Consider the following 14,879-nt stretch of genomic DNA (forward strand, 5'->3'; position numbering starts at 1 on the left):
TTGTCCATGTTCCACACTAGACACCAATAATAATTATGAACTAGACTCTGGCTTGAAGAAGATCCCTCTGAAATAGCTAGAAATAACTATGAACAATAAGTCATATGGTAATAAGGAGCCTTGTTAGTTTTAAAAACTGTTTTTCAGTCTAGTGATAGAAGGAAATCTCAAATCTCATAGCCCTACCTCTAATTTATAGCTGTAAACTACTCACTTTAAAAAATTTTCAAAAACTAGTACAAATTATTGGTCTAGTTTAATAGGTATTATCAAAATTGAAGAAGAAAATTAGCATACAGATAGAGGTTTGAAAACAGGGTCCCGGCTCAACCATATACTCAACTAAAGGGTAGATTCTGCAACTCCTGAGGTACTTATTCAGAATCCGTTTCTTTGAGGTATGTAACAATAAGTGGTATTAGACTGGGGTTTTTTCCTAGGATATAGCTATGGTAAGTTTAAGAAAGACAAAGTCTCAAAGTGTCACCTATTTTATACTTGTATTTTATATTTAATTATTTTAAATATTTTTATTTATTCATTTTAGAAAGAAAGAGGAAGGGGGAGAGAGAGAGAGAGAGACATTGATTTGTTGTTCCATTCATTTATGCATTTATTGGTTGATTCTTGTATGTACCCTGATTAGGAATTAAACCTGCAATGTTGGTGTATTGGGATGATGCTCTAACCACCTGAACTACCCAGCCAGGGCTTTACTTTTACCAGTTTTAGAGAATATGCAATTTTCAAGCACTTGAGAAATGAACATCTACATGTAAAAACAATAATTTAAAACCCCAAGATCACATTCACCCCTGTTTAATTACACAATATCAGTTGGCATGGGGAGTAGGGGTTAGAAGAGAGATAAGCCGCAGTCTATGACAATACTTCTTTGTAAAAAAATTATGCCAACTTTTTACTCATTTAAATTGGTGTCTCTGACACTGGTTGTATAGTGGACACTTTTCCCTGATAGCAAAAAAAAATATTTATGAGCAATTCTACTCGAGTTACTATCTGGGTGAGCTAGTTGCTTAAACTGATAAGCAATACACCAGGATATGACAATCTTCCAGAAAGGTTTGAGGGGACAGGTAACTTGCTCAATCTTGTTCTTTTGGCATGTTGGAGGACCTGTCAGACCTATTAGTGAGAGACCCACTCCTTTCAAATTTTTTATATATGTGTGTGTTTGTGTATGTATATATACATGTACATATATGTGTATATATATATACATATACATATATATATATGTATTTCATATTATACCACAATAGATGCATTTTGGCTAATAAGCTTCTTTTACATATCTTCTAAAAATACTAAACATATTATACTACCCACCAGTGGTTCTCAGGGTGTGGTCTGCAAACCAGCATCAGCATTAGTGTAAACTTGTTAGAAATGTAAATTTTCAGATTCTAACCCAGACCTACTGAATCAGAAACTCTGGAGGTAGACATAGCAATCTGGGTTTTAACAAGTCCCTGTAGGTGATTCTGATGCAAGCTTATGTTTGAGAACTCTATATTATATTCCACATTTTGTAATATTCTATGAATATTAAATATATTGTTTTGTCAACATTATACATCAAGGTAAATACCTTCACCATTTTATGGATAAATATCCCTTTAATCTCATTATTTATTCCATAAATACCTATATCTGATATCTAACATGTTTGTGGTCATTGAAAATAATCTAATCCTGGCTGGTGTAGCTCAGTGGATTGAATGCAGGCCTGTGAACCAAAGCATCACTGGTTTGATTCCTAGTCAGGGCACATGCCTGAGTTGCAGACCACATCCCCAGTATGGGGTGTGCTAGAGGCAACCACACATTGATGTTTCACTCCCTCTCTTTCTCCCTGCCTCCCCTATCTCTATATAAATAAATAAATAAAATCTTTAAAAACAAAAGAAAATAATCTATTTATTTGGTCACATTCATGTTGTAAAGTATCTCAAAAAGTGATGTCTTGAATCTTGCCTGAAAGCTGACAATTAATCCTATTTCAAAAGATCTCTTAAGCAGTAATTCCAATTTGTTTATAGTTTTAACACTCTGTGACTTTTGTTTTGACATATGCATATCTACAACATGACATGCGACACAAAAATGTTTTTAAAACCATTAAATTAAAGAAGAAATGAGTTAGATAACAAAAGGCACTTCAGAGAGTTTGGTATAGTCTCACAAGAAATTTAGTTTTTAATGTAATGGTTTTAAAAACAATTTTTGCATGTGTGCCACATGTCATATGAAAGATGTGAATGTTACCAAATTACTTTAAGTGGGTTGCTGCCTACATAGGTTGTGGCAGTTGTTTTAGTTATGTCTCCTTCCTGGCCTCCAGCTATTTAATGCATATGTGTGTAAGTGTGTGTGTGTGTGTGTGTGTGTGTGTGTGTGTGTGTGTGTGTATTTACTGAAATGTCTCCAGTCCCTCTGACCTTCCCAGAAGCATGAGACACTTGTCAGCTCACACCTCAATTCCTGGCTGGTCTCCCAGGCTCCATCCGGTCTTTTCGACTCCCATCAATCTTCCATGATTCTACACCCATTTCCCTCCAGTGCCGTTTTCACCATTGCTGTCCAACTCAAAACTTCAGGAAATTTCATATGTGTAACAACCAACCTAAGGTAATTTTCTTAAAATCTTGTTGGGGTCAGGCTCCATACCTAGCACAATGCTTTGTACAAAAACTTAAATGTTATGGATAGAATAAGTAATTTATCATATTTTGCATTTTTAAAATGGTATGGTGGGATCCCAGGACCAGGAACTGGAAGTTCTGGTTCTGTCACTAAAGAGCTTTATAGCTTAGGGCAAGTCTTTTAACCCAGTGCTGCCCAGTTAAACTTTCTCTGATGAGGGGAATGTTCTGAATCTGCACTAACACAGAGCTACTAGCCACATGTGTAGCTACTGAGCACTTGAAATGTGGTTAGTGTGACTAAGGAATAGAATTTTCTATTTCATATATGGCTAGTGACTACCATATTGGACAGAGCAAAAAGCCTTCTCAAGACATCAAATCCTTGTATAAAAGAAGAGAGCTGGGCTAAGTGATCTCCTTTGCCTTTTAGTTCTAAAGAGCTGCTATTCTAATTCAGCACAACGAATTCATATGCATGTTTTAAGAGTTCAATTTTTAAGTTCCTAAAACAAAATGTATTTCTAATTAATGTTAAATTATACACTTTACACATAGAAATTAGGTAAATAATGACCATCACAAACTTGAATCAATTGCATGTGCATGACTTCTTGGACAGGATATCGGACATGTTGTGACACTGACGACTGGAGAAGAACATGGGGTACTCAGAGAGGACTTAGATGACTGAAATAAGATTGAAGAATTGAGAAACAAGGCATTGAATAAAGGTTAAGGAAGTGAGATTGTTTAGGGAAAAAGACTGAGGGAAGACAATAATTATATTAAACTATATGAAAGATTATTTTCAATAGATAGAGGTGATGTCCAGATAGTCTCCATTTATTAGACATGATAGACATTAGTTGAATGATCTACTTTTCTAAGCTCATTCGCTGCTCTGTTCAAGGAAGCTGGTAATACCACATGTATTTTCTACCTCTACACTATAGCAAGGAACATTCTCTCTGCTTAGAAATCACTCTTTCTCTAAGCCAATCCATGAAGGTCATTTCTTTTAAGGAGTATTTCAATTCCCTTCTCAAGGAAGCCTTTCATTGTGGTTCGTCCTTGACTCTGATCACTCCAGGATCAAAACATCCATGGTATATTTAACCTTATTTAATACATATGCAGTATTTTAGAAATTAGAGTTTTATTCTACAATGTGTTAAGGGAATAAAGGGTGATGGTAAAAACTTGGTTGAATAAAAGTTCATTTATATTGTCATAGTTGGTTTCCATTTTACTATTTCTCTCACATACCTTTCTAGTAATGAAAAGAAAAATGATTTACAGATTTTTAGTGTTTGTTAAAGCCCGGTGACATTTTTTCTTTTTAAAGAAAGAAAGAAGAAAGAAAGAAAAGAAAAGAAAAGAAAAAAAAGAAAAAGAAAGGAAAGAAAAGAAAAGAAAAGATGAAAAGGATAAGAAACGGGAATGGTAAGTTTCAACCTTTTTAAATCCAGTTTAGCCTGCCTATTCAAATGAACTTTAACACGTGTGCCAAGTCAGGAGATTGAAGACTTACGTTAGAGGGTATCAGGTATACCAACTGCTAGAAGTTTGCCAGTTGGACACTGCTAAATGTGGCACTAAATACAGCTTTTAGTGCTAATTAATGCAGCTTTTACTGTAAGGCACAGCATAATTCCCTGTCTTTTATTCTTTCCTTTGTTTTTTTTTTTATTTTATTTTATCTATTCCCCACCCCTCCCCCACTCTCTTTTTTTACACAGAAAAAAGTAGAGAGTAAAACAGTGGTTCCCAACCCTAAAATTGCCCACCAGAATCAATACATGTTTATGGAAATATACAAAATAATGCTCTACTTTATATAAAAAGTCAGAGCAGTTAAAATAATAAGTACTATTTCATACTTACCAGGTTGGAAAATATTTTAAAATATGAGCATGTCATGTTTCCAACAAAACAAGTTTCCTGAGAGTAATTGGGTATTTCTATCTCTCCTTCTACCTGACACTGTTTATGAGCACTAGAACGTACACTCCCAAATGCGGGAATTCTTGTCTGTGTTATTCATTGCTGTATTTGCAGTGCTTAGAAAGTATCCAGGACATAGTAGGTAATCAATAAACATTTGTGAAGAATGAATGATATAACTTCTTAACAAACACTTGATTAATTGGATGATTAAGAAGCCCTCAGGATTAAGTTTTCCTAAGAAGCCTCCAGTCAGTTTTTAGAAACTTCGGACCTAGGTTTTCAAAGTTGTAAGGACCAAAGTTGGTTGAGCATGGGCTCTGACAGGAATGAAAGGCAGGACAAGGGATTTCCCCTCTCTGACCACATCTTCCTACCACGGTTCCCACTTCCCAGTTCTCAGTACCTCAAATACCCAACACTTCATAATTCACCCAGTCACTAATCTTTTGGGTGCCCATATTTCATTTTTTTCTAATCTGCATTCCATTGTCACATACTTCATGATTCCCAAAAAGGTTTCCATTACTATTAATTTAGATCAGCCAATTCTGTGCTTCGACAACTACTATAATCTCCTGTTTGATCTTTGGACTTTGGACTTTCTTCACCCCAATTCATCACTGCCAGACTGATCTTTCCAGAATATCACTTTCATGATGCTACTACCCTGCTCAAAAGTATTTAATGACTGCTATATGTCATCTGCTTAAAAGATTTAAATTTCTTAGCTTTGTGCCCACAGCCCTCAGTGACCAGTTCCCCATTAATCTGTCTTCTCTGTGTTATTACCCAGAACTCCTAAACCAGACTCTTCAGTTCTAACTAGTCAGATGTATTCATGTCCCCCTCAAACCATCTTGTGTTCTTCTGCCTCTGTATTTATTTTTTTGCTCATGAGACGTAAGTGTCCCAAGTTCTGCAGTCTTCATCCTAAATCCCTAAATCCTTTATTTTATAGTGATTTTTTTTTACTGTTGTTCAGTTACAATTGCACCACCTTTTTCCCCATTGTTCTCTCCTACCCCATCCTCTCTACTCCCACAGTCAATTCCCCTCATTGTCCCACACCCATTCCCCCCTTCCCTCTCTCAGTGACTAGAGGGTCACTGCTGGTTTGTTCTTTATTTACAAGTCTCTGGTTCTACTTTGCTTTTCTGTTTATTTTGTTCATTAGGTTCCACTTACAAGTGAGATCATATGGTATTTACCTTTCACCGCCTGACTTATTTCACTTAGCATAATGCTCTCTAGTTCCATCCCTGCTGTTGAAAAGGGTAGGAGTTCCTTCTTTCTTTCTGTTGTCTAGTATTCCATTGTGTAAATGTGCCACTGTTTTTAGATCCACTCATTTACTGATGGTCCCTTAGGCTGTTTCTAGCACTTGGCTTTTGTAAATAAAGCTGCTATGAACATTGGGATGCATAGGTTCTTTTGAATTGGTGATTCAAGATTCTCAAGGTATAGTCCCAGCAGTGGGATCACTGGATTGAAAGGCAGTTCTAGTTTTAGTTTTTTGAGGAAATTTCATACTGTTTTCTGCATTGGCTGCACCAGTCTGCATTCCCAGCAACAGTGTACTAGGATTCCCTTTTCTCTACAACCTTGCCAGCACTTGTTGATGTATTAATGATTGCCATTCTGACCGGTGTGAAGTAATATCTCATGTGGCTTTAATTTGCATTTCTTTAATGGCTAGTGATGTTGAGCATTTTTTTCAGGCGTTTATGGGCCTTCTGTAGGTCCTTCTTGGAGAAGTGTTTGTTGAGGTCCTTTGCCCATTTTTTAATTGGGTTGTTTGCCTTTCTAGTATAGAGTTGTGTGAGTGTTTTATATATTTTGGAGATCAAACCCTTGTCTGAGGTATCATTGGCAAATATGTTTTCCCATATGGTTTATTCCCTTTCCATTTTGTTTGTTTTCTTTAGCCATGCAGAAGCTTTCAGTTTGATGTAGTCCCATTTGTTTATTCTTTCCTTCATGTTCCTTGCCCTAGAGGATGTATCTGTGAAAATATTGCTGCATTTGGACATCTGAAATTTACCTGCCTATGTTTTCCTCTAGGACTTTTATGGTGTCACGACTTGTATTTAAGTCTTTCATTCAGCTTGACTTTATTTTGGTGTATGACACAAGTTGGAGGTCTAGTTTCATTTTTTTTTTTTTGCATGTGCTTGCCTAGATCTCCCAACACCATTTATTGAACAGGTTACTTTTACTCCATTTTATGTTACTGCCCCTTTTGTCAAATATTAACTGACCATATTGACATGGGTTTATTTCTGGGCTCTCTATTCTGTTCTTTTGGTCTATGTGTTTGTTCTTATGCCAGTACCAGACTGTTTTGATTACAGTGGCCTTGTAGTATAGTTTGATATCAGGTACTGTGATCCCTCCTATTTTGTTCTTCTTGCTCAAAATTGCTGAGGCTATTTGGGGTCATTTATGATTCCATATAAATTTTTGAAATATGTGTTCTATATCTGTGAAATATGTCATTGGTATTTTGATAGTGATTGCATTGAATCTATAGATTTCTTCGGGTAGTATGGACATTTTAATGATGTTAATTCTTCCAATCCATGAACACTATATATGTTTCCATTTACTTGTGTCTTCCTTAATTTCTTTCTTCAGTGTTGTGTAGTTTTCTGAGTATAAGTCTTTTACCTCCTTGGTTAACTTTATTCCCAAGTATTTTATTTTTCTTGTTGCTATAGTAAGTGGGACATTTTTTGCTAATTTTTGTTTCTGATATTTCATTGTCGGTTTAGAAAAATGCCTTCAATTTCTGAATATTGACTTTGTATCCTGCTGCTTTGCCAAATTCACTTATTAGGTCAAGTACTTTTTAACAGAGTCTATAGGGTTTTCTGTGTCCACTATTATGTCATCTGCAAACAGTGACATCTTTACTTCCTCCTTTCCTATTTGGATGCCTTTTATTTCTTTTTCTTGTATGATTGCTGTGGCTAGAACTTCCAATACTATGTTGATTAGAAGTGGTGAAATTGGATACCCTTGCTTTGTGCCTGATCTTACAGGGAAAATTTTTAGTTTTCACCCATTAAGTATGATGTTGGCTGTAGGTCTCTCATACATGGCTTTTATTATGTTGAGGTATGCTGCCTCTAGTTCCACTTTGCAATGTGTTTTTATCACAAATGGGTGCTGTACTTTACCAAATGCTTTTTCAGCATCTATTGGTGTGATCAAGTGGTTTTTTCTTTCGTATTGGTTATGTGATGTATTATGTTTATTGATTTGCAAATATTGTACCATCCTTGCATCCCTGGGATGAATCCCATTTGGTCATGGTGTATGATCTTTTTAATGTATTGCTGGATCTGGTTTGCCAAATTTTTGTTGAGAATTTTAGCATCTATGTTCATCACCGATACTGGTCTGTAGTTTTCTTTTAGTTGTGTCTTTATCTGGTCTTGGAACTAGGACAATACTGATCTCATAAAAAGAGTTTGGGAGTCTTCTTCCCTCTTCTTTCATTTTTTGGGAATAGTTTGAGAAAAATTGGGGTTAGCACTTCCTTAAATGTTTGGTAAAATTCTTCTGTCAATCTGTCTAGCCAGGTCTTTTGTGTGCCAGTAGTTTTTTGATTACTGCTTCAATTTCACTAGCTGACATCGGTCTATTCAGGCTTTCTGTTTCTTCCTGGCTCAGTTTTGGAGGATTATATGTTTCTGGAAATGTGTCCACTTCAAATTTATTGGCATATAGTTGTTCATAGTAATTTCTTATGATCCTTTGTATTTCTGTGGTATCAGCTATAATTTCACCTGTTTCGTTTCTGATTTTATTTACATGAGTCATCTATCTTTTTTCCCATTTTTTGTTTTTATTTTTTATTGTTCAATTATAGTTGTCCCCATTTCTCTCCCCCACCCTACACACCCCTGCCTCCCACATTCAATCCTCCCCTCCCCCCGTTGTCTTTGTCCATGTTCTTTGATGACCTCTCTTTTTCTTTATGAGTCTGGAAAGCTTGTCAATTTTGTTTATCTTTTCAAAGGAGGAGCTCCTGGATCTATTGATCCTTTGGGTTGCTCTTTTAGTCTCTATGTCATTTAATTCTACTCTGATCTTGGCTATTTCCTTCCTTCTACTTGCTCTGGGCTTTGTTTGTTTTTGTAGTCCTGTATTGCTATGAACTTCCCTATTGGATTACCTTTGCTGTGTCCCATAGGTTTGGGTTGTTGTGTGTTCATGTTCATTTGTTTCCAGAAACTTTTTGATTTCTTCTTTGATCTCATCATTTACCCATTCATTATTTAATAACATATTTTTCAGTCCCCATGTATTTGAATGCTTTTGAGTTTTTTCATTGAGGTTTGTTTCTAGTTTCAAGCCATTGTGATCCAAGAAAATGCTTCATATGATTTCAATTTTCTTGACTTTGTTGAGGCTGGTTTGTGTATTGTCATGTGGCCTATCTTTGAAAATGTTCCATTGCATTTGAAAAGAATGTATATTTTCAAATATACATTCTTCTTTGGGATGAAAGGTGCTGTATATATCAGTTATACCCATTTGATCTAGCATGTCATTCAGTGCCAGTGTCCTTGTTGATTCTTTGTTTGGAAGACCTATCGATTGTTGACAGTGGGGTACTGAAATCCCCTACTACAGTGTGTTGCTGTCTATATCTTTCTTGAAGTCCTCCAAGATTTTTCTTATATATTTGGGTGCTCCTATGTTTGGTGCACATATGTTTACAATGTTTATAGCTTCCTGATGGATTCTTCCTTTTAGAATTATGAAATGACCTTCTTTTTCTCTTTTTATGGCCTTTGTTTTTAAATCAATTATGTCTGATATAATAAGTATTGCTACCTTGGCTTTTTTTCCCTATTCATTTGCTTGGAATATTTTCTTTTAACCCTTTATTTTCAGTCTGTGTAGGTCTTTTGTTCTGAGGTGGGCCTCTTGTAGACAGCATATGTGTGGGTCATGTTTTCTTATCTATTCAGCTACTGTTAGTTTTCCGATTGGAGTGTTTAATCCATTTACACTTAATGTTACTACTGATAGGTACTTATTCATTGCCATTTTAATTTGTAGTTTCCTTTTATACCTGTGTTCCTCTCTCTCACTCTATACCTACTTCTTCTTAAAGTAGTCCCTTTAGCATGTCTTGCAATGCTGGTTTGGTGGAGGTGTATTCTTACTACCTTCTTTTGTCTGGGAAACTCCTTATTTCACTTCCCATTTTAAATGACAGACTTGTTGAGTAGAGTAGTCTTGGTTGCAGGTGTTTGCTTTTCATTGCTTGGAATATTTCTTTCTATTGCCTTCTGGCTTATAGTATTTCTGTTGAGTAATCAGCTGCTAGCCTTATTGGAGCTCTCTTGTATGTTACTCTCTGTTTCTCCCTTGCTGCATTTAGAATTCTCTCTTTGTCTTTAAAATTTGGCATTTTACTTATGATGTGTCTTGGAATAGGTCTCTTTGGGTTCCTCTTGATTGTGACCTTCTGTGTTTCCTGAACTTGCATGGCTTTTCCCTTCTGCAAGTGAGGGAAGGTTTCTGTTATTATTTCTTTCAAACAGATTTTCTATCCCTTGTTCCTTTTCTCCTCCTTCTGGTATTCCTATGGTTCAAATGTTGTTATGTTTCATGTTGTCCTGAAGTTCCCTTATGCTTTCCTCATACTTTTTGAGTCTTTTTTTCATGTTGTTGCTCTACCTGGGTAATTTTTTCTATCTTGTCTTCTACCTCACTGATTCATCCCTCTGCTTCATCCAGCCTGCTTGTAATTCCTTCTAGTGTTTTTTTTTAAGTTAAGATATTGCATTCTTCTTGTCTTCCTAGTTCTTGTTTGTAGTTTCTGTTTTCTTTTTCATTTTGTTGTAGTTCCCACTCAGTAAGTTGTAGTTGTCACTGAGTTCCTTGAGCATCCTTATAACTATTTTTTAAAAAGTCTCTGTCTGATAGATTGCTTGCCTCAATTTCATTTAGCTCTTTTACTGAGGATTCTTCTATTCCTTTTGATTGGGGTTCTTTCTTTGCTCCCCATTTTAGGTGACACTTTTTGTTTGTTTCTGCATCTCATGGTGCTCTGCTTTGCCTGCCTGTCATTATGGAGTGGACTTCTGTGGTAGGAGTTCTGAGGGGCTCAGTGGTGTTGTCTCTTTAATCTCCTTGGCTGGACACCCTTTCTTCCATTTGTGTGGGCTGTCTTATTGTACTTGGGCTTGTTGGTGAGTTCTCCCCTCCAGCAGGTTACTGTTAGTCACAACTCCCACCTTGTCTTGTATGCTGTTGTACAGGTGTTGGTTAACAAAGCAATATTCCCAGACACCAAACCTATGCCAGCAAAAAGTATCCCCCTACCACATCAGCAATCTCAACCACAATTAAGCAAAGATTAATAAAGATAAAAATAGATTATGAATATATAAGATATGACAGATAATATGAGATGACTAAAAGAGGGGAAATATTATTGAGTGGGAAGAGGGAGGAAAATTGATTAGAGTAGGGATAGAATCGAGGTGAAAAAAGGAGAGAACAAAATTTAAAATATACGTAAAATATGGAAGGGTGATGAGAACAATAGGGTAAGAAAAGGGAAGAGTATACTATGAGATTTGAAGTAAAATTGACAAGGTATTGGACCAATGAGAGTAAAAGTGCAGAAAAACCACAGCAGAGTGGACAGCCATGACAGCTAAATGTAGTTTAACAAAAGTAGAACGGGCACTAGCAGGTATGGCTCAGTGGACTGAGTGTTGACCTGTGAACCAAATGGTTGCTGGTTTGACTCCCAGCTGGGGCACATGCTTGGGTTGTGGGCCAGGTCCCCAGCAGGGGGCAAGTGAGAGGTACCCATACATTGATGTTTCTGTCCCTTTCTCCTCCCTTTTCCCTCTCTCTAAAAATAAATAAATAAAATCTTTTAAAAAATTAAAAAAATAAAGGTGGAATGGGAATAAGAATATTGCACAAAATCAAAAAGTGAGTATGAGATGTCTATAGTAGAGAAAAATGACTTGATAAGATGGGGGAGGCACACTAACAAAAGTAAAGAGTAAAACCTAGGTTGAGAGAGGGGACAAAAAACTGAAATAAAATTCCTGACTCAACTGATTAGGGGTAGGGGGAAGGCAAAATGGAGTAAGACCAGGGAAGAGTATTCTATGGGATTTAAAGTACAAATAGTGAATACATAGGAATTCTGTTGGAGAAGTGCAGCAATAACTGTGGTATTTTGCCCAACTAGCCACTGTATAAAATGTGGAAAGGGAATAAGACTCTTGCAAGAGGGGAGAAAGAATGTGAGCTGACTTAAGAGAAGAAGAGCATTTATGAAGGTTAGGTGGAGGAGAAATAGTGAGAGTCAGGGATAGGAACATGGTGTAGTGTGAGAGAAAATAGTTTTCTAGAAACAACAGTAGGAAAGGTCAGAAGATGGCAAAGACCGGAAGGGGCTGCTGTGTGGGATTTGGAATAACAATAATATGATAAAAAATATATAACCTGAATAAAGAGAATAAAAAGTAAAACAAAAGAGTAGTGAGTTATTTGGAAAATGAGAGAAGTGAAAGAAGATAAAGTAAAATGCAATATGAAAGGGAGCAAAAAACCTCATAAAAAGCAAACAGAAAACAAACCAAAAAACCCCAAAATGAACAAACAAAAAATTTTTTAAATGAAAAGGATTTTTAAAATATTTTATTGATTATGCTATTACAGTTGTCCCATTTCCCCCTTCACTCCCCTCCACCCTGTACACCCTCTCCCATCCACATTCCTGCCCTTTAGTTCATGTCCATGTGTCATAAGTTCTTTAGCTTCTACATTTCCCATACTATTCTTGCCCTCCTCCTGTCTATTTTCTACCTACCATCTATGCTACTTATTCTCTTATTCTCTGTAACTTTTCTCCCTCTCTCCTCCTCCCACTCCCCTGTTGCTAACCTTCCATGTGATCTCCCTTTCTGTGGTTCTGTTTCTGTTCTAGTTGTTTGCTTAGTTTCTTTTGGTTTTGTTTTAGGTGTGGTTGTTAATAATTGTGAGTTTGCTGTCCTTTTACTATACATGTTTTTTTCTCTTCTTTTCTTAGGTAAGTCCCTTTAGCATTTCATAAAATAAGGACTTGGTGATGATGAACTCCTTAACTTGACCTTATCTGAGCAGCACTGTATCTGCCCTTCCATTCTACATGAAAGCTTTGCTGGATAGAGCAATCTTGGATGTAGGTCCTTGCCTTTCATGACTTGGAATACTTCTTTCCAGCCCCTTCTTGCCTGTAAGGTCTTTTGAGAAATCAGCTGACAGTCTGATGGGAACTCCTTTGTAGGTTACTGTCCCCTTATCTCTTGCTGCTTCTAGCATTCTCTCCTTCATTTTTACCTTGGCTAATGTAATTATGATGTGCCTTGGTGTGTTCCTTCTTGGGTCCAACTTTTTTGGGACTCTCTGAGCTTCCTGGACTTCCTGGAAGTCTATTTCCTTTGCCAGAATGGGGAAGTTCTCCTTTATTATTTGTTCAAATAAGTTTTCAATTTCTGGCTTTTCCTCTTCTCCTTCTGGTACCCCTATAATTCGGATGTTGGATTGTTTAAATATGTCCTGGAGGTTTCTAAGCTTCTCCTCATTTTTTTGAATTCTTTTTTTTGTTTGTTTTTAAAATTTACTTTATTTATGTTTTTAGAGAGGGAAGGAAGGGAGAAAGAGAGAGAGAGAGAAACATCAATGTGCGGTTGCCAGGGGCCGTGACCTGCAACCCAGGCATGTGCCCTGACTGGGAATCGAACCTGCGACACTTTGGTTCGCAGCCTGTGCTCAATCCACTGAGCTACGCCAGCCAGGTTGAATTCTTATTTCTCCATTCTTTCCTGTTTGGTTGTTTCTTTCTTCCTTCTGGTCCACTCTATTGAAGGAAGAATTTTTAAAAAACCCTGCAAGTTCTGATGAAGAGCAAGATGAAATTTGTCTCAGCTGTTGGTGTTTGCTTTTTGAGTGCTTTCTGGATGTCTGTTTTTCTCTTAGCTCCAGGTCTTACTGTCTTACTCCTAGGGGTGTGGGGGAGGGGGGGAAGACAAGCCCCCTGCTGCTTGTTAAGCCTGCCCAGCTGGTTTTGCAGATCTTCCTGGCACTAGTGCTGGCTGCTGCAGGCAGTGGGGGCTTGGGCTAAGTTTTCCCTTTCCTGTGGTTCCTCCAAGGAAGGAGGCTCATTCTGGGCTACAATAATCACAGGTGCTCAATTTCCAACTCACCACCCTCCCAGCACCCTGTGGCTGGTACTGTCCACTCTGCACAGTTGCTCCAGGTTAGCTACCGACAAAGTACCTCACTTTGCACCCTTTGATCAATCCGTGGGGTGCACTGAGTGGGGGCAAATTGCACCCACAATCCTCTCTCCTTGTCCAGGCAGCTGCATGCTCAAGGTCCCTGCCCAGTGAGCCTTAGTTCCCCTTTTTGAAAAACGTCTCTGTGGGTGCACCACTGCCTGGCTTTCCACACACTTCAACTCTCTGGCAAGTCCAGAGTCGGTCTCAGTCATGACCAGTTGCAGCCCACCTTTTCTCCCAGCTCCAGGTGCCCCAGGATCCGTCTCCTGCTCTCTGGCACTGTTCTGGCCAGTGATGGCTGCCCCAGCTTTAGTGCACTGCCCGCTGTGTTTGCGTGTGCCACGTCTTTCTCGCCAGACTTTACACGTTCAGTCTCTCCTGGAGCAGGTCTTCGATTTCCCCACCTTGGGAGCGGAGGGAGATGCTAGGCTATCACTGGCCTGGCTCTCCTCCAATGTTGACCCTAGAGCAGCCATGGTTTCTGGCACCATGCTCGGGGACTTTCCCCCTCTGCCTATAAAACCTCCTTACTGCCCGTTTTGAAGCATCCTCTGCTCACTTTCATATCAGCTAAGATTCTTTTGGCTGATCACTGTTTTTCAGAAGATCAGCTAAGTGTCCAAGCTGGGTGCATGAGCAAGTGGGCTCAGTTCCCACCTACTTGGCTGCCATCTTCTCTCCCCCTAAATCCCTTTTTTGAAGGTACAAATTACAATTCTGTAAGCTTTTTCTTAAGTCTTTTTCAGAATTTCTGAAAAATACTCTCAAGTCCCAGAAAACCATTGTGTTACCACTTTTCACCATGGTCAGCTTCTCACTTCAGAATAATCCTCCCCCCTCAGTTGTTCAGATTGCTCTTTCAAAGCTGGCTTCCACAGGCTGTTGCTGTTCTCCAGGGATAATTCTGTCCCAGGCATGCTCCCAGACTGCATATCTAATTCCACACAGAACAGCT

Source organism: Phyllostomus hastatus, unplaced genomic scaffold, assembly GCF_019186645.2.
Source record: "Phyllostomus hastatus isolate PE091 unplaced genomic scaffold, TTU_PhHast_1.1 phas_scaffold_317, whole genome shotgun sequence".
In the NCBI taxonomy this organism is placed as follows: domain Eukaryota; kingdom Metazoa; phylum Chordata; class Mammalia; order Chiroptera; family Phyllostomidae; genus Phyllostomus; species Phyllostomus hastatus.